The sequence below is a fragment of the Macaca nemestrina genome, chromosome 4 (assembly GCF_043159975.1).
Source record: "Macaca nemestrina isolate mMacNem1 chromosome 4, mMacNem.hap1, whole genome shotgun sequence".
Taxonomy (NCBI): domain Eukaryota; kingdom Metazoa; phylum Chordata; class Mammalia; order Primates; family Cercopithecidae; genus Macaca; species Macaca nemestrina.
The window spans coordinates 40,149,565-40,170,966 of record NC_092128.1 but is presented as its reverse complement, the minus strand read 5'-3'; the positions used below and the strand labels follow the sequence as shown (position 1 = coordinate 40,170,966).

Here is a 21,402-nt window from a genome sequence, read left to right as displayed (position 1 = left end):
AAGTGTATAATGCCAATATTCTGTAAGCATAGTATAAGTAGAAACAGCCTTGTGGAAAGCATGTGTTTGATTTTAATGGGACTGTATTTTTAGAATAAGACCGATATACTGAAAGAGGAAAGAAACAAACCAAACTCAATTAAATTTAGTGATCTACTAAGGTTTGTACTCTTATTGCTTATTAACCAATAAACTTGAACTTCTTGGAAAAAAGTTGTGAAATCAAAATAATAGTATAAAAGGCATATGGTCAAGATCACTTTTATTTCTCTGTGAATATTAGATTATATGGTGATGTCTTTCAAGGGATTTCATTTGAATGAAGTACCTGCTGGTTGACTCCATTATCTCATAGGCACATTACCAATGTGTTCTTCATTTGCCTAATCTCTAATTGCAAAGTGTTTTGTGAAGCAAGGCGTGGGCTCTCTTAATCTCATTCTCATTTATTTTTTCTTTAAGGTGTTTTGGTTTTGTTTTTTAAAGAGTGTGAGTTGGTAAATGTGGGTGATGATGTTGAGAATGACCATCACATTGATATACTGATACATGTAATTTCACACATTGCTGGTTTTATTGAGAAAGTAATACTTTATTTTGTTCTGAGTCTATTTTTCTCCCCATGTTATCTGAGTATTCATTTAGTATACCCTCTCCTCTCCTCTAGTAAAGGAGATGCAAGAGCAAAAATAACAAAACCAATTATGCATATCTATGCAATATAGATCCTGCTTCTGCAGAGGAAATTTTAGTCACCTTAACTTGACTGTATTTTATTTTTCAAAACAAAATTGGCAGTGCCCTTTCAGTAAGGGCACCATGCCATACAAACAGATGGTCAGGAAAGTAGATAGCTTGGAGACCAGGTTTATTTGTCAGATTTGCTTATAGAGGGTGACGTTCACAGCCAGAATGGGGAATGTTGCACTCTCAAAGTTTCTCTGCCTTTGGAAAGACTATTCCTCTTTTAGAACTGAACCTCATTTGCAAGAAATAGTAATTATCCCTGGTTCATGGTCAGACAGGAGAAAACACAGATTAAATGAATTAGTTTTTCTACTGGAATTGTATGATGAATCATTGGGTGACAATCTCTTATAGGGTGTTTCCACAAAATCTATTTATGAAAATAACCTTCAGAAAGGATAGAGGTATGCTTTTAATAAACAAAGATTAAATAAATTAGAAACATATGTTGTAATTTCTCACTCCTGTGTACAAGCAAAATATGGCATATTTGCTTAACAGTTAATCATTAATGTTTTGAATTTTTGGGGAGTTATCTCTGAAAGTAGCTAATATTATTGCTAGATATATGTAATAGAGTCATTTGCCCAAGCCTTGCTTCATGCTTGTGCCAACTTTGGTGTTTTTCCTGGGTTAAGGAAAACATCTGGGTTAAGCTATTTTTCCTGGGTTTAGAATCATTATATTTTAAACATTGCTTTTCAACACTCTTCAAACTGATGAAGTATACTTTAAATAAAATGTGAATCTATTTACCTTTGTAAATATTTATTAGCATATTTTAACCCCTTTTGGGTATTGAAATAATTTGTTTTATCAGTCTTCTAGTGTTGACAATTGAATTGCATTACATTTTTTATTGTTGTAACCAATGTTGAGAAGAACATTTACAGATACATGTTTATGTACTTTCCTTATTCATTCCCTTAAATCCCTAAAATATGAACTGTTTTATTTATTGATCATTTTATATCATCTTTAATTTGAAGCCCTTTATATCAAGATAAGGAATGTTTACTCTTGTTTTAAGAAAAATGATTTCTTTAAAGTCTGGAAATATATTAGCTTGAAACTAAAAGTCTATTGGGTAGCTGGAAGTGTCTTTTTATAGTATAGTTTATAAAAGGAAGAAACACTAGTTTATATTTTTAGGAAAAAAAAGTTTGAAAAATAAAACAAGCCTAAACAATTATAGCAAAGTTTCATTATATAACGTTAATATACAAAAGCAAATCACTTTCTTATATGCCAGAAATGAACAAGTAGAATTTGAAATTTAAAATATAATGTCATTTACATTAGCACCACAAAAATTAAATACTTAGGGATAAATCTGAAAAAATATATAAAAACTCTAAAGAAAGAAATCAAATAACTAGATATTTCTTGAATAGGAAGACTTAATATTGTCAAGATATAAGCTCTTCCTAACTTATCCATAAATATAATGCAATCCCAATAAAAATACCAGCAATTCACTTAATTGATAACAACAAATTCATTCTACAGTTTATATGGAAAGATAAGAGACCAAGAATAGCCAAAAAATATTAAAGAAGTAGAATAAAGTTGGAGGATTGACGCTACCTAAATTCGAGATTTACAAAAATGCTAGAGTAACCAAAATAGTGGGGTATTGGTAAAAGAATAGACAAATAGATCAATATAATAGAATAAAGAGCCCTAAAGTACAGCTGCATAAATATACTCAATTTATCATGATTATGCTAAGGCATAACAATGGAACAAAGATAGTATTTTCAACAAATGGTGCTGGAACAATTAGACATCCACACACACACACACACACAAGCCTGAATCTAGACACAAGTTTTACACTTTCACAAAGATTAACTCAGAATAAATCACAGATGTAAATGTAAATTTTAAAACCACAACCCAGTGGAAAATAACATAGGAGAAAATCTAGATGACCTATGATTTGCTCATGACTTTTTACCTCCAACACAAAAGCGTACTCCATAAACTAAAAAATAGATAAGCTGGACTTTGTTAAAAAGATTTTATACTGCATAAGACATTGTCAAGATAATAAAACATAAGCCACAGACTGGGAGAAAATATTTGCAAACACATGTAAAAGACTATTCTCCAAAACATACAAAGAACATTTAAAACCCAACAATAAGAAAACAACCTGATTAATAAATGAGCCAAAAATCTAAACAGACACTTAACCAAATAAGATATACAGATGGCACCAAGTATATGAAAGACTCTCCACATCACATGTCATCAGAGAAATGCAAATTAAAAGAAGATAAAGCAGTTCCCCCTTATCTGCAGTGTTACTTTCTGTGGTTCAGTTCAGCTAAGTCTCAATCTGAAAATATTAAATGGCAACTTTTTGAAATAATTTGTAAGCTGTAAATTGTGAGTCATTCTGAGTAGTGTGATGCTATCCCACTTTATTCAGCCTGGGACCTGAACTATTCCTTTGTCCAGTGTACCCACATTATATTTGCTAACTGCCTGCTAATAGCCATTTGGGTTATTAGGTCAACTGCTTTGGCATTGCAGTGCTGGTGTTCAAGAAACCTTTATTTTACTTAATAAACTCTCCAAAACTTAAGAGTAGTGATGCTGACAACTGAGATGTGTGAAAACAATGTTGTCAAGTGTTTTAAGTAAAAAAGTGAAGGCATTGTACACAGTAAGGAAAAATAATTTCACGTTGAAATCACAAAGATCTATAGTAAGAATGAGTCTTCTATCTGTGAAATTGTAAAAAGGGGAAAGAAAGAAATTGTGCATAGTATAAACATGGGTCAGGAGTATCTATAGATTCCTTCATGTACTTTAGATACTGGGGGAATTTCCACACAAAACCTGCACACAGCTGTTTATAGCGATTTTATTTACAATTAGTGAACTTGGAAGCAACCAAGATGTCCTTCAATAGGTGAATGGATAAATAAACTGTGGTACATCCAAACAATGGAATATTATTCAGTGCTAAAAATAAATGAGCTATCAAGTCATGAAAAGACACAGAGGAAATTTAAATGCATGTAGCTATAGGCATATCATGAAGGAAGTTCATCTAAAAAGGCTACATAGTATATGAGTCCAACTATATGACTTTATGGAAAAGGCAAAACTATAGATACGCCTAAAGGATCAGTGGTTTCCAGGGGTTGGAGGAAAGGAAGGATAAATGGGTAAAGCATGGAGAATCTTTAGGGAAATCAAAATACTCTATATAATTATATAATGGTGGATAAACATTATTAAGAACATGTCCAAATTCATGGAAAGTAGACCACCAAGAGTGAGCACTAATAAATACTATAGACTTTGGGTGATAATGATGTTTTACTGTAAGTTCATAAATTGTAACAAATACACCACTCTGGTGGGGGATACTGATAATAAGGAGGCTTTGCATATGTGGCGAAGGACCATATGGGTTTTCTCTGTACTTTCCTCTCAATTTTGCTGTGAAGCTAAAATTACACTTAAAAATGTAAAATCTTAAATAAAATCCAATCCACTATTATATGGCCTCTTTTATGTTTAAATTGCATTTACAGCATTGAAAATACATCGTTGTGTTCTATGAAAATACTTGTCTTTTAATTAAGATTAAAATAAATTATGCTCAGTACATTATCTCAGATCACAGTTACTTGTTTTCTTTCAATCAAGCAATTACCCTAATTGTCAATTTCCTTTGCTAATAGAATATATAGTCTGTCAACATCTTTTAATTCGGGTTTGTAGTATTCTGGAATAAAATTTCATAGTCTGCTGTGATATAATTATTTGGATTATGTTTATTTAAGTATTTTGTAATGTATATAGTACAGGTAGAAATGTAAATGACTTATAGCTATTTAAGAATGCAATAAATATTCTTCATTTTACATAATTTTAGTTTGAATTATTAAAGATTTAGTACATTGAAATGTAGGGCTGATTAAAATATATACATATGTAATCCAAATACATGGTACATGATATGTAATTATAATATGTAGTACATATAGATAACATATATCCAAAAAGATGTTATTTTCTTTGAAAATGGTGGTTTTCTTAAGAGAGGTAGTCAAACACATTTTCTGAAACCTCAATTACCTATAAATTTTGTTTATGAGCAATTTCAGTTATGTTTTTGGAAGCATGTTATTTGTTTATTTGTTATGGTGGAGGGGTGTATTCTTAAGATTTTAAAACAATAAAAGGTAATAAAAGTTTACAATTTACAATTGTAAAATTATAAATAATTTTATAAATAATACAATTTGTAAACTTTACAACTTGTACCAACATGCCACATTTTATGTGCTTTTTCTAGGATATAAATTATTTTATTTTTTCTACCACTGTACCTTACAGTGATTTGGTAATTGATTTGCTATAAGCCAAAATAAAATTTGAGTTCTTTTTTATTTTTCAGCATTCTACATATTCATTCAATATAGATTCATTCATTTAATAATTATTCATCAATTATTTCCATAAAAATATACAAATATATGCAGATATTTTATAACTGATGGGATTATAATATTTTGAATGCAACTGTACTGCATACATCTGGTGGTAGTGATTTGGATATGTATATACATTGAATTTGTTTTGAAAATACGTTCAGAGAGCCAGACATTTGTGACCAATGAAAAAATATTAGATAATTTTGGACTTACAAAATTTTCTATTGTACGTTCTTTGTCAATTATTTACTGTGGGGAAAAGAAAGAGAGATCAGACTGTTACTGTGTCTATACAGAAAGAAGTAGACATAAGAGACTCCATTTTGTTCTGTATTTGAAATGCTGTTAATCTGTAACCCTTCCCCCAACCCTGTCCTTGAAGAGACATGTGCTGTGGTGACTCAAGGTTTAAGGGATTTGGGGCTGTGCAGGGTGTGCTTTGTTAAACAAGTGCCTGAAGGCAGCTTGCTGGTTAAAAGTCATCACCGTTCTCTTAATCTCAAGTACCCAGGGACACACACACTGCGGAAGGTGGCAGGGACCTCTACCTAGGAAAGCTAGGTATTGTCCAAGGTTTCTCCCCATGTGATAGTCTGAAATATGGCCTCGTGGGAAGGGAAAGACCTGATTGTCCCCCAGCCTGACACCTGTGAAGGGTCTGTGCTGAGGAGGACCAGTGTAAGAGGAAAGAAGGCCTCTTGGCAGTTGAGATAGAGATAACTATCTGTCTCCTGCTCATCCCTGGGCAATGGAACATCTCCGTGTAAAACCCGATTGTATGTTCTATTTACTGAGAAAGGAGAAAACCTCCTTAGGGTTGAAGGTGGGACGTGCTAGTGCTAGCGGCAGTGCTGCTCTTTATGCACTAAAAAGGTTTATGGAGATATTTGCATATGTATATCAAGGCACAGCACTTTTCCTTAAACTTATTCATGTCACAGAGATCTTTATTCATATGTCTTACTGCTGACCTTCTCCCTAGATGATCCTATTGTCCTGCCACTTACCCTTTTCTGAGATGGTGAAGATAATGATCAATAAATACTGAGGGAACTCAGAGATCAGTGCCAGCGTGGGTCCTCTGTATGCTAAGCGCGGGTCCCCTAGGTCCACTTTTTCTTTCTCTATACTTTGTCTCTGTGTCTCATTTCTTTTCTCAAGTCTCTCGTTCCACCTAACGAGAAATGCCCATAGATGTGGAGGGGCAGGCCACCCCTTCATTTACTGTGTGTAATGTGTAGGGTTTACAAACATAATTGATTCTACCTTTATAAACCCCTGAAGTTTACAATAAATTATGTAAACCTCAGAAGAAATTATACTGGCTAAATACATAACCATTTGTGGGCTCTAAGTGGTGTTGAATGTTCTGTAAGTTGTACTTTATTACTGAATAAGGCTCATTAGACATGATAAACTATTTTAAACAATTCAATTGATGAAGCATGTTTTTAATATGTGATTTTGTAGCTCCAATATAAATGAGTATTTCACATGAGGTCATTCAATGAATACTATTTTCCTCCTTTTTTTAGTTTCTGCATTTTTTCCACAAAGAGATACATGTGCTTGCTGGTGCAATACAGTTTGTTACAAAGAAGGACGGAAAGAATCATCCTATAAAGTGAGAACAATTTTCCATAGGATTTAGCTTCTACTTAATTAAACTATGATTGCAAGTATATTACAAATTTATTTGTAAAGAAAACTCTCATTTCCTCTAGACAAGAAAATAGGTAGCCTTCTTTCAAGTAACTATGTTAAACAGAGTAGTTTGGAATTTTCTATATTTGAGAGCCAGTAGCAAAGGAAGTTCAATGTTGTCATTCAAGTCATTGGCAAACAAAAGGCAAATAATTTCTACAACAAGTCGTGGAAAATGTGGTCACCTCTGATTTCTTTCAGCATTCTCGTTGTAGAGATCTTTTGATCAGCTATATTCCTAGGTATTTTTTGTGGCTATTCTGAAGGGGATTGCATTCTTGATTAGGCTCTCAGCTTGCATGTTGTTTGTGTATAGAAATTTTACTAATTTTTGTGCACTGATTTTTAAAATTTGTTTATATATATACTTTAATTCTCAAATACATATGCAAAATGTGCAGGTTTGTTACATAGGTATACATGGGCCATGGTGGTTTGCTGTACCTATCAACCCATCATCTACATTAGGTATTTCTCCTAATGCTATGTCTCCCCTTTTCCCCCCACCCCCCACAGACCCCAGTGTGTGACACTCCCCTGTCTATTCCCATATGTTCTCATTGTTCAATTCCCACTTGTGAGTGAGACAATTCGGTGTTTGGTTTTCTGTTCCTGTGTTAGTTTGCTGAGGATAATGGTTTCCAGCTTCATCCATGTCCCCGCAAAGGACATTAACTCATCCTTTTTTATGGCTGCATAGCACTCTGTGGTGTATATGTGCCACATTTTCTTAATCCAGTCAATCACTGATTGGAATTTGTGTTGGTTCCAAGTCTGTGATATTGTGAATAGTGCTGCAATCAACATACATGTGCATGTGCTTTATAGTAGAATCATTTATAGTCCTTTGAATATATACCCAGTAATGAAATTGCTGGGTCAAATGACATTTCTGGATCTAGATCCTTGAGGAATCACCACACTGTCTTCCAGAATGGTTGAACTAATTTATACTCCCACCAACAGTATAGAAGTGTTTCTGTTTCTCCACATCCTCTCCAGCATCTGTTGTTTCCTGACTTTTTAATGGTCACTATTCTAACTGCCATGAGATGGTATCTCATTGTGGTTTTGATTTGCATTGCTCTAATGACCAGTGATGAAGAGGTGTTTTTCATATGTTTCTTGACTGCATAAATGTCTTCTTTTGAGATGTGTTTGTTCATACCCTTTCCCCTTTTCTTGATGGGGTTGTTCGTTTTTTCTTGTAAATTTGTTTAAGTTCCTTGTAGATTCTGGATATTAGCCCTTTGTCAGATGGATAGATTGCAAACTTTTTCTCCAATTCTGTAGGTTACCTGTTCACTCTGATGTTCACAACATTGCATTGCAGGTATAAAGCCTATTTGATTGTGGTGGATTAGCTTTTTGATCTGCTGATGGATTTGGTTTGCTAGTATTTTGTTGAGGATTTTTGCATCTATGTTTATCAAGGATATTGGCCTGAAATTTTCTGTGTTTATTGTGTCTTTGCCAAGTTTTGCTATCACAGTGATACCAGATAGAATGAGTTAGGAAAGAGTTCCTCCTCCTTTCTGTCATTTCTCTCTGTGCTATGTGCTCCCCTGCTGACCTAATAAATCCTGACATGGTTTCTCAGATGATCTGTCTGCATGGTCAACGTTCATTAGCCCTTCTGTTTCCTCCTCATGAGAGCTGTGCACATGAGCTGCTTGTAGTATGTCATCTTAACACCGCCCCCCACCTCTGTATGCATTAATAGTTTTTATAGCCATTCCTTTTCTACCCATCTATACAATGCTGCATTCTCCCCTTCTTATCACAGGCAAGGATCCCTAAATAGCACCTCGTTCCAGTCTTCATCTCAGTGTTCTCTTCTAAATAACTTTACCTGTGAAAGATCTAAGACAATAATATATTAATAAGGAACGAAGGAGAAAAACACAACAAATTAATTTTGCAGAAAAACTAAGAGAACATATTGTCATGGAAATTGAGAGAGTAAGAATGCAAGAAATAGAACATTTTGCCAAATGGTGACACATGAAAAATAAGGTGAGGAATAAAAAATGTCCATTGGATAATTTGCCTGGAGGTTTTGTGGACAAGCATAAAAATATTTTCAGTGAAATGGTGGTGGCAGAAGCCAGGTTGGCCTAAGTAGGATTGGGAAAGTCCAGAGGAAGAAGAATAATGAGCACAGATCACTCAGGAAGTCTGGCTGTGAATGAATCCCGTGAGATGGAGAGTATAGTCACATGAATTGGGGCAGGAATGAGTTTTATTTACTGAAGAGAGAAAGTGGACAACTTTAAAATACCGAAGTGAAGGAACTGAGGAATGAGGAAGTCAAAGAGAGGGGAGTAGAACTTGTTCTTCATTGCATCTTCTACATCATAGAATGTGTCATGTACAGGCTTTAGTTGTGCTTATACCAAGTAGGTTCTTGATAAATGCCTGTTGAATGAATGAACATAAAGACATTCTCTTCATGTTAAACAGAAAAATTTCAGTAAAAAAAAAAAAAAAAAAGTCCCACAGCAATGAATTGCAGAACTACAATTTGAATTCAGGTAGTCTGGCTCTTATCTTGGTTCGGTACCACAAAACATTGATCCTCAATAAGACAATGGAGATCACTGGAGATTTAATCATAGAAAAGTTGCATTATTTAAAAAATCTAGCCGGCAGGAGCCGGTGTGACTTCTTTGGCCCCCGCATTTGTGGACCTGAGAACATCACCCGAGAGTGCTGGCGCGACTTCCCTGGCCCCCCACACCCGAGGACCAGAGAACTTCGCCCGAGAGTGTGTGCATATTTGCAAATAAAAGGGCTGCCACTTTCAAAAAAAAAAAAAAAAATCTATTGAACTGATGTACGTTTTGAAGCCAGAGAAAACCTTTAAATGAAACTACAGCAATGAAGCAATTTATTTTATAGTTATTTTATTGATTAACAAAATATATGCCACCAAAATGTTAACAGCCTGTGCATTTTTTTAAAGTAAAAAGCAATTATTAACAGCCCTGTGCTTTTTTTTTTATGGAAAAAAAGCAATTATTTACTTTCTTCAGGAGAGATCATTTGTATTTATTCCTAGAGGGTGTAGAATAAATCATAAAACTTTGAGTCTCTGTCAAAATGATATAAGCATTAACCCTATTTTTCTAACTCTCACACATACCTTATTCTAGTATGCACAGCTGCTAAATCATTATTCCCTACATGAGTAATAGGTGCAGATATTCTTACTGATTAATGAGGTATGGCTATATTTATAGTGGCTTCTGTATGGCAACTACACAACTATTGATGCTGTCAGGACAAGGGTGCTGTGTTGTGATAATGGGATATGGAAGTCCTGGTGATGAGGCTGCTTGTCCGTCCTTGTTCTCTAGCATAATTATCCCTGTGAAGATCTTTAGAACTCTTCTTGTATTGATCTCCATCCTCTTTCCTACATTCCCTGCTGTAATGATCCTCATTCTGCACACACAGGAAATATTGGGTAAGGAATATTTTCCTTTTATATTTGTCATACAGTATTTCATTTAGTGAATCAGATTCAGTTTTGCGCTCTCTGATTAAGAATGACAAACACAGCTGTTAAAAGACTCACTTTTTCATACGTATTTGGGGGACTATTTCTTGTTCTCCTAGTTTGGTGACCCTTACTAGTTTATTTGTAAAATATTTGGGGGCTTTATGATTGACTGTATAGAAAATAAATGTAGGGCCAGGCGCAGTAGCTCTCGCCTGTAATCCCAGCAATTTCAGAGGCTGCAGTGGATGGATCACTTGAAGGCAGAAATTCAAGAACAGCCTGGCGAACATGGCAAAACCCCATCTCTACTAAAAGTACAAAAATTAGCCAGGCATGGTACCACTGTACTCTAGCCTGGGTGACAGAGTGAGACTCTTATCTCAAAAAACAAAAACAAAAGAAAACAAAACAAACAAACAAACAAAAAATATATATATAGAGAGAGAAAGAGCAGTATATATATATATATATATAACTGCTCAACATAATCTCTGAATTTGATGTCCTTGCCTTAAATGAGGATCTCTATAAATTTGACTGGCAGCACTTTCCATTTGGAGATTAAGAGTCTATGGAAGAGGAGGAGACAGGTAATTGTCATCACTGGGTAACGAATGAACACTTTTATGCCAAAAATGCATAGGGCTGTTAACATTTTGGTGGCATATATATATTTTATAAAATATATATATATATATATATATTCAATATATATATATATATTCAATATATATATATATACTGAAAAAAATACATAAGAAGCAAATAACTTGGGACAAGGGGCCAGTAAGGTGTGCTTCATCAGTTTATTTTGTTTTGCCTTAAGTATCTTTTGACTTAAACTCATTTTGACTTCCCCACAAGGCAACTGGGCTTGGTGTTTGATTTAATTTTTGTGCTCAGATTACTGAACTATAAAATAAAGGCCTATTAAGTATTCAACAACATACCTTGCACACAGTAGGTATATAAAATGTTCTGGTTATGTTTCAAGTTTTTGCTTACAAGATAGTTTATGCCCCTCAAAAGAGGGGAGTAGTAGAACTTGTTCTTCCTTGCATCTTCTACATCCTACAAATGTTCCTGTGTCGGCCTAAGTGGTGCCTTTTCCAAGTAGGTTCTTGATAGATGCCAGTTTAATGAATGAATATAGAGACACTCTCTTCATGTTATTTTGTTTTTCAGACAACTAAGGTTCAGGGCATCAATAATGTATTACATTTTCAATTTAAAAAGAAAAGGAAAACTGGTCTCTTTCTCTGACACTAATATTGTGGTTTTCTCTAATCAAAGTCACTTACGTTGCTTACAGTTAAATTTTATATTTGTTGATCTTAAGAAATGAATTTTCCATTTGTATGATAGTATTTCTGGAATGGTAATTCAGATACTTTACAGATTGTTGGTTATGTATTATGTGTATCTTACGTAATTAAGTGCCAGAGGAGATGCGGAGCCTCCTAGCTTATATTCTGAAGAAGGACATATTATAACTACACAAAGCAACAAGAGAAGTTGGGAGGTGCAAATGGCAGACTTGGGGTCAAGCATTGCTTTTCTCTTATTAACTATGTGCCCTTGAGGTCTTTTTTTTTTTTTTTTTTTTTTTTTTTTTTTTTTTTTTTTTGAGGCAGAATCTTGCTGTGTTGCTCAGGCTGGAGTAAGGTGGTGCAATCTTGGCTCATTGCAAGCTCTACCTCCCAGGTTCATGCCATTCTCCTGCCTCAGCCTTCCGAGTAGCTGGGACTACAGGTGCCCGCAATCATGCCCGGCTAATATTTTGTATTTTTAGTAGAGATGGGGTTTCACTGTATTAGCCAGCATGGTCTCAATCTCCTGACCTCGTGATCTGTTTGCTTCGGCCTCCCAAAGTGCTGGAATTACAGGCGTTAGCCACTGCGCCCAGCCAACTTTCAGACTTCTGAGCTTCCTTTTCTCATCTCTACAATGACAACAACAATAATTCCGCAATCTGAAGTGGATTTAAATTTAAAGCAGATTTAAAGCTGAAATGAGAAAATAAGGTGATATCACCTTGAAAACTGCTAACCACTATTTATATTGTGCTTATACTGTGGTATAGACTGGCAATGCAATCTTGTTTTAAAGCTTTTAGAGCAGGGTGGAGCAGCATAAGACAGACTCTCAGACAAGTAGAACTTGGGAAAGAAAAGCAGGGCATATGCTGTGACGTCCCTGCCCTTCCAGAAGGTCATAATGTTACTGCCTAAAATACCCTGTGAAGAAGGTGGCCAAAATGTACTAGCTTCAAGTCTACTCCACGTGAGTGAGACAGGCAGGCTGTTGTTAGCATCATATTGAGAAATTCTGAAACATATTAACAATTAAACTTTAGAATAAAAAGAAGCAATCTAATCCAAGTATGTTTTGATGAAACATGGGTGAAAAGATGGCATGTGTTTCATACAGTTAGAAAGCTGAAGAAATAGAAGCGAATTTAGTCTTTGTATTACTGGCATCTAGGCTTGTAGCAGAAGCAGCAGCTGTTTCAGTCTGTGGGGGTCCCTCTAGGGCACTGGGATTCTACTTGGTATCCTAGTGAGCTCTTTCAACCCTGTGAGTTAATCATTTAATTCTAACCTGATCCTGGAAACCTGGCCCACTGCCTTTGACCAAACAACCATTACTTGGCAGTCATCGCTTGACTTTGCTGCCTGTTGGGCATTGTTCTGTGTTATATACTTTTGATGCTGTGGGCTTGGTTTGCCGACATACATACTGCTCAACATAATCTCTGAATTTGATATCCTTGCCTTAAATGAGGATCTCTATAAATTTGGCTGGCAGCACTTTCCATTTGGGGATTAAGAGTCTATGGAAGAGGAGGAGACAGGTAATTGTCATCACTGGGTAACAAATGAACACTTTTAGGCCAAGCTAACAGTTCCCTTAGCACCATGTAAAGGCTCTGAGAAAAGCTGGCTAGGTAATGATGCAAGTCACTGCACCTGAGTAGATAGAATTTCCATGGCTTGTGAAATTATCTGAATTTCATTTAGTTTACAAAAATACTAGTTTAGTTTTATAGCTATTTCTAACTTACATATTTATTAAGCTTTTTTTTTTTTTTAAGTTTTTGTGTTTACTGATATCTAAGGAGACTTTCTTGGACCTAGAAATCCACAAAGAAAAACAGAAATGTGCATGAGGGAAAAAATCTTATATAGGAAAACCATTAGTTTGTTCTGTGAGTTAATTGGAGAAAGGTTATAGCATAGTGGTTACAAACTCTGAACCAGATTTTATGTGGATGAAACCTGGCTCTAGAACTCACGACCTGTGTGACTTTATCAAATTGCATAACCTTTAAAAAAAACTCTCCTCTCTTCATCCGTAAAATGATCATAAAAATAATTCCAAAGCCATGGGGTTATTGGGAAAATCTGAGCTCAGACAGGCTGGTGCCCAGCTTCCTTCCTCTCTGTTGTATGTGCTCCCCCACAGCCCTGAAGGATCCCGACATGGTTTCTCAGATGATCGACCTGCAGGGTTAGTGTTCGCCAGCCCTTTTGTGTCGTCTCCGTGAGAGCTGTGCACAGGTGCTCTTGAAAGAATGGCTATAATGAATAAATCAAGCATTGTGTACATCCAAAATTAATAAAATATCTATATTTTCAGGTGTATGTATTCCTATTTTGAATGTAGTGAAGAAATATGACTTCTTAAAAAAAGGATACGATATCTTTCTAGAAAGGCCTTAAATGATGGTACCTCAGAGAAGACTTTGAGGAGCCAAAAATTTTTAATGACTTCCTTTGTCAAGCAGCTTATTCATTTTATTTCTTTTTCATCTCTGTTAAGACGTTTGATGGTATCACATTATTGCTGAGACAAATCCTCCCACAAGTATAATACGTTCCTTTTATGTAAAGAAGCATCACATCTCTTCATTTTTATGTATCACTTTTTTAAAAGTCTGTGTTGTTAAGTTACATTCTCTTTTGAACAGCTTTACCAGTGTCAGACTGTTTTCTATGCATAATAATGATGTAAGTTAGGTATAGAACAGGCAAGATTAGATAGTGGTGCTTTTCAAACTTTTCATCTAAAGTGCTGGTAATAAAACTTGTCTATCCACAGAGCTGGGATTTAATTTAGAATAGCTACCCTAAAGCCTCAAGATGTTTTGAAATTCCTATTTCAACCTAAAACAACACACAATGTATGTGTTCTTGTAAATAATATTTTCATTTGGATTTAACATATAGGTATTTAACATATAGATATTTAAATTACTTGGTCAAATTATTGATCTCTACCTCCAAAAGCTGGGATATAATCAATGCTTTATGAAGATAAGCTATGTTTATGCCGTGGCTTTGACAACCCTTAGCATAAGACTAAATATACAGGAGAAAAAACACACAATGAGTGAACTGTCTAAGGCTACTTTTCTTGTATCTCCTATCTTTCATTTGCTTCCTGTTGAATCTGCTGCTACTGTGGTATTCCATTCCTGCTTGTTCATTCTCTGCAGTGACCACCTTCCATACCTAGCCTTTCCGTTTCTCCTAATACTGACAGTTCATAACACTGATGTCACCTAAAGGAAAGAGGATGCTAACCAACCAGTGAATGTTGAAGTGTTTAAAACTCAATGTCCATTTGAACTATTAAACCACTCAGTGGTATTTACATTTTCAAAGAAAGTTGCTAAAGCCAGTCTTATATATAAATGCAAATTTCACCTTGAGTATTTCAATCTACTAAATATGATAACTGTGTGTTTTATGGGTGCTATGGTTTGAATGTTTATTACTTCAAAAAACTCACGTAGAAATAAGATGGGGGCTTTAAGAGGTGATTGGATCATGAGAGCTTCATCCTTATGAATTTATTAATTTATACATAGATTAATGGGTTATCACAGAAGTAGAATTAGTGGTTTTATAAGAGAAGAAACAGAGACCTGGGCTAGCATGTATATCTCTCTTGCCATGTGATGCTCTGTGCCACCTTTGGACTCTGCAGAGTCGTCACCAGCAAGAAGACCGTCACTAGATGTTCCCCATTGACCTTGAACTTCCCAGCCTCTAGAACTGTAAGAAATAAATTTATTTTCTTTATAAATGACAAAGTTTTGGGTATTCTGTTTTAAGCAACAGAAAACCAATGAAGATAGAAAATTGGTACTGGGAGTGGGATGTTGCTGATAATAAACACCTCAAAGTGTCAGAGCAGTTTTAGGACTGGGTAACGGGCAGAGGTGGGGATAATTGCAGAAGTGGGATAGAAAAGTTCTAGACTCTAAATAGGTCTTAGAAGATGATAAAGACTGGGAAAGTTTAGAACTCCTTAGAGCTTGATTAACTAGTCATGACCAGAGCACTAATAAAAATATAAACAGTAAAAGTTATTCTGACAAGGATTCAGATAAACTGAGGAAAAAACAAAGGACATTTTCTAGCAACTAAAGTAAAGGCTATTCTTGTTATAAGTTGACAATTAACTTGACTGAACTGTGTCCATGCCCAAGGGCTTTGTGGAAGGTCTAACTTGTGCATGGGGAACTAGGGTATCTTGCAGAAGGAATTTCTAAACAAAATGTAGAAGGAGCTGCATGGTTACTTTTGGCCACTTACTGAGATTTGAGAACAAAAGAATAATTTAAACACATAATTTGTAATCAAAAGGGAAGCAGAGCAAAGACATTTGGAAAACTCTCATCCTGACCATGAGAGTGAAAAAGTATGTTTAGGAGAGAAAACGAAGGTTGTAGCACAGTGACATTTTGGTGAAGAGATTAGCAGATTAACATAAATAGAAGGGAGCCAGATGCTATTTCTCAAGAAAATGGAAGACCCAGAAAGCATTTTATAAATCTTCTAGACTCCCCTGGGAAAGCTTCAGGCACTGAACTGTAACCTGTATGGGCAGCCATATGAGTTGCACCCAGTAAAGGAATAGAGATTGGGCTGACTGAGACCTTGGGGGCCAAATTCCCATACCATTCTGTCCAGGAGGTAGTACATGGAGTCAAAAGCTATTATTTTCCAGCTATAAGATTTAATGCCTGTCCTTCTGGGTTCCAGGCTTTCTCTCTTTTTGCCTATTTCTCCCTTTTGAAATGGGAATATCTTTTGTATGCTTGTTCTACCAATGTATACTGGGAATAGATAACTTGCTTTAATTACACAGATTAAAGATGAGATAAGGTACACAGATGAGACTGTGAATTTCGGACTTTTGATTCGGTGCTGGAATTAATTGAGACACTGGGGCAATGAGGATTGAATAAATGTATTTGCATGTGAAAAGATTATGAGTTTGGGGTGGCTGCAGCAGAATGCTATAGATGAGTGTTACCTCAAAAACTCATGTTGAAATTTAATCCCTAGTATGGTAATATTGAGAGATGGGGCTTTTAAGAGGTGATTGGGTTATGAATGAATTCATCTGTTCATGGATTAATAAATAATGGAGAAATGTTGGGCAAACCACCATGGCACACATTTACCTATGTAAGAAAACTGCACATTCTGCACATGTATCCCAGAACATAAAATAAAATTAAAAAAATAAAACAAATAATGGAAAAATGGATTATCATAGGAGTGGCATTAGTGGCTTTATCAGAGAATAAAGAGGTGCCTGATTTAGCACACTCAGTCCCCTCTATGTGATACCCTGAGCCACCTCTCAACTGTGCAGAGTTCCTATCAGCAAGAAGGCCCTCACCAGATATGCCCCTTAACTTCGACCTTTCCAGTCTCCAAAACTATAAAAGTAAAATTTATTTATAAATTATCCTGCTTTAGGTACTCTATTATAAACAACAGAAAATTGCTTAAGACATTAGTGAAGCAGGTATATAAGCCCAGCTTCCCATGTCCATCTATCCTACACCCATTGCCTGCTCTCTCTCCCCTTTTACGCACATACCTCCCTGCTTTGCTTTCATATTAACTGAAGACTGTACTGCAGAGGTATAGCTGTACACAGAAATTGAATTTCATTACTTTCACAAGTAAATGGAAATAAAGGAACTCTCTGAAGATTAGCTCCAAGATAAGTGTTTATAGCTGTGCAAAGACTATTTTTGGTAAGAAAAATGAACAATTCAAATTCAAAGGAAGTTAATAATTATTTCCCTATAACCTTCTCCCAAAAATTTAGTAGGAAATTAAGTAGCATTATGAATACAGTTATTCCTGATTGAGATAATCTTTGTTGGACACTAGAAATATTCAAAATAGAAGGAAGTGATTTTGACTACCTGAGGGACGTGATGATCACTGGTATGATTTTGCTAATATAATTATCATGATATTTTAAAAGTGTCTGCAAGTGTTTTGAATAGTTCCCAAATATCAAAACTTAGAGGTAGAGATGTATAATTTTTAAATGCCTCTTTTAATATTTTCCAGGAACTGCTATTGTTTGTCAAATAAGCGTTATTTTTCCCAAATCACCCCAAGCAAAACCACCTAGCCACAGCATTCTTCCGGGCTACTATGGTGCTTATTTTTGTTTCATTCAGAAATTGTTTATCTGGGCTCAATTGCAATCTGTATCACTGTGTGTGTTGTTAATCTATCAAATCATGAATTTTCTTCTTATTTTAATTGTTATTTTCTGAGGAGGTTTGCATTGTATAACAACAAATTTGTAAAACTTATTTCTGCATATTCTTTATCACTTTAATGTTTAAAAACAAAGTCTGGGTTCAAACTGAGAGTTTATTTAGGTAGGATTAAGGTTATATAAATAAAAATTTATTGCGAATTGATATATTATTCATCGCAATATGTTAATATAGAGATGGTGAAATCGCATTTTTAAAAAATTTTGTTTTTTATTGTGAGTCCTGCGTTTAAATAAAACAAATAATTTCTCATTTAATTACTCAAGTTTTGGTGGATATGTAGCACAGAAACTGGCATAAATTAGGTCAATCTGTATATATTTTGTTTAAAAGTAGTCATGAGCTGTAAAAATTTCAATTATATGAATTTGAAAGCAAGTGTTTTTTCCTAAATTGTTCATGTTAAAGAGCCCTAAGAGCAAAAGGAAAGTAAAATAAGGTCGGATTAAAGATGAAAATAGTTGAATTCTAAAATATTCTACAGCGAAGTTCTGTGATTGTGCAGTTTCAGAAATATCAGAACATTGTCATTTGTTTTGTTTTTGATGATGTTTTGCTTGCTTTAAAACTGCTTAAAATCTCAGCACTCAAAAGTACAGTATTTCTGTTGAAAGTTTGCTTTTCAATTTTATTTCTTATTGTTTATGTTACATAGATGTTTTCAAGGGTATGTTATTCTCCTAAGTTACATTTTGTAATTCTCAACATGGTATCAACGTAATGGATCTTCAGTTTTTATTTTCTCCCCGTAAAAGACGTTTAAAATAATTTAGTTTGAATCTCATAAATTTAACTTTTCCAGTTTCACCTGTATTTAAATTCTCTAGGAAATGATAATTTATAAGTTTAAAAATACTGCTCCTTTTCATGTTTGTTTCATAAATGCATTTTGTTCAGGTTTCATAGCTTGACTATTTTCATAATCATATTAGCGAGAACTGAGACACCAAAACTCTGTATTTTAATTTTTTAAAGTAGGAAAAAAAAATGTATTTTCATGCAGAGTAGATTTTATTTGCTTATACTAGGCTTCAGAAACAAAAATAAACATATCACTGATTTTGTGTCATTTTCTTCTAGACAAGAAAGCAGAGAGCAATTAACACGGCAAGAAGGTTTAAAAGTTACTCTTCAAACAAGAAAACAAGTCATAAGGTAAGAGGCTTAATTTCTAATGAATAAGCACATGTCTGCATCCTGTAACGTTTTATTTTCAAAATTTAAAGTTATGATGATGATTTGAGAACTACTATTTTTCACTAATATGCCTAAAGATTTTGTGATATCTTGCTTTTCTAAAATTATTTCAAATGTGACCACAATTTAAATTGCAGTTCATATACAATTTAGATGCAATTTAAATTATGACCACATTTGAAATAATTTTAGAAAAGCAAGGTGTGTGTATATATATATATATATATATATTTGATCTCTATATATACATTGTTGTATATATATACCTTGTGCTATATATATACACACCTTGCTATATATACTCTATCTATCTATCTATCTATCTATCTATCTATCTATCTATCTATCTATCTATCTGGTATCTGTGTGTGTATACATACACATATAGAGAGATTCGTGTGTTGCTTAATGATTGGAATGTATTCTGAGAAATGCATTGTTAGGCAATTTCACCATCGTGTGAACATCATAGAGTGTACTTACACAAATCTAGGTGGTATAGCCTACTACATACCTAAGGCTGTATGGTATAGCCTACTGTTTTTTTGGCTAAAAACCTGTACAGCATGCTATTATACTGAATTCTGTAGGCAATTGTAACACAATGGTATTTGTGTACCTAAATATATTTAAACATAGAAAAGGTAGAGGAAAAATATGATGTAAGAAATAAAAAGCAGTATACCTGTATAGGGCACTTAACCATAAATAAAGCTTACAGGGCTGGAAGTTGCTCTGGATGTGAGTGGTAAGTGAATGGAAAGGGGGAGGACATCAATGGACACTACTGTAGACTTTATGAACACTGAACACTTAGGCTACATTACATTTAAACAAACATGATTTTTCTTCAAAAATAAATTAAACTTACTGTAACTTTTTCCTTTGTAAACTTTTTCAACTTTTTGAGTCTTTTGTAATGATTCTTAGCTTAAAATACAAACACATCATACATTGTCTAAAAATATTTTCTTCATTTATATTATTCTGTAAGCTTTTAACATTTTTAATATTTTTAGTTTTCTAATTTTAAAACTTTTTTGTTAAAAACTAAGACAAACACACACATTAGCCTAAGCCTACAAAGGATCAAGATCATCAATCCCTGTCTTCCACCTCCATATCTTGTCCCACTAGACAGTCTTCAGGGGCAATAACATGCATGTCATCTTCTGTGATAACAATTCTTTCCTCTGGAAAACCTCCTGAAGGACCTGTCTGAGGCACTTAAGAGGTGTCACTTTTTCTTTCAGAAAAATATCCATTGTGGTTTGCTTGATTTGTTTTTTTTTTTTTCTATCATAGATTTGCTTATAAGCAGATAATACTTCACGAATATTCCTCTCTATTAATGAAAACATTTTGATGTTGGGGTCCATGTTTTTACACTTTTTAAGGAGCTTGTTGAGGTCTGTAAAAGCTCCTGCTAAACCCTTCACTGTGAATATTCATGGAGGGTGTTCTTTATCTTCTCCTGCAGTTTTCACTTCTCTTGCCTCTTCTTCAGCAGTTGCATTCTTTTATCAGTTTCAACAACTCCTTACTAGTAATTTCCTCAGGAACCACCTGTAGAAATTCCTCAATGTCATCCTCATCCACACCAGGTTAAAGTTGTTTTCCATTTTAACCACAGTCTTGTTAATGTTTGCAACCTTCGCATCCTTGACAAATCCTTCAAATTCATGGACAAACCTCTTAAGTATCTTTTACCAGATGCCATTCATATACTCCTCGGTAACATCAATCCAAGCCCAAAGAAGTTTCTTAATACAGTCATAGAAGTTGTAATCCTTCCAAGATTTCATGTGTGTTCTCAGAATCTTCCTCAATTGCCTCAATACCCAGGGCAAAGGTCTGCCTCAGGTAGTAGGCCTTAAAAGCTGCTATACTTCCTTCTTTCTGTAACCAAGTAGTTTAGCTTCAAAATGTTCTTTAAAACATTTTTTTTTTCCTTTTTAACTTTCAGCCTTGAAACATATGTTTGAAACTCTTTGTTTCTCTCCCTTTCCCACCAGATACTCCCTTGCATGATGCACATTTATCTGATTATATGCTCACTTAGAAATTCTGGGGGCTAATTTGAAACAGACCAGGCATAGTCAACTAGCTGTAGAATTTTCCTGCTTAGGGGTAGTTATGAACAGTTACTCCACCACTACCAAGTCGAAGTCATGATGACACAA

At 34.6% G+C, this 21,402-nt stretch overlaps 1 long non-coding RNA gene across 1 annotated transcript in view; it reads left to right on the top strand.

Annotated features, from left to right (window-relative positions):
• Positions 1-21,402, top strand: part of LOC105475435 (uncharacterized) — a 248,925-nt gene that overhangs the window by 45,407 nt on the left and 182,116 nt on the right. Inside the window, exon 3 of the long non-coding RNA XR_011622018.1 lies at positions 19,103-19,177. This is a non-coding gene — a long non-coding RNA (uncharacterized lncRNA). The remainder of the gene's footprint in view (positions 1-19,102; positions 19,178-21,402) is intronic.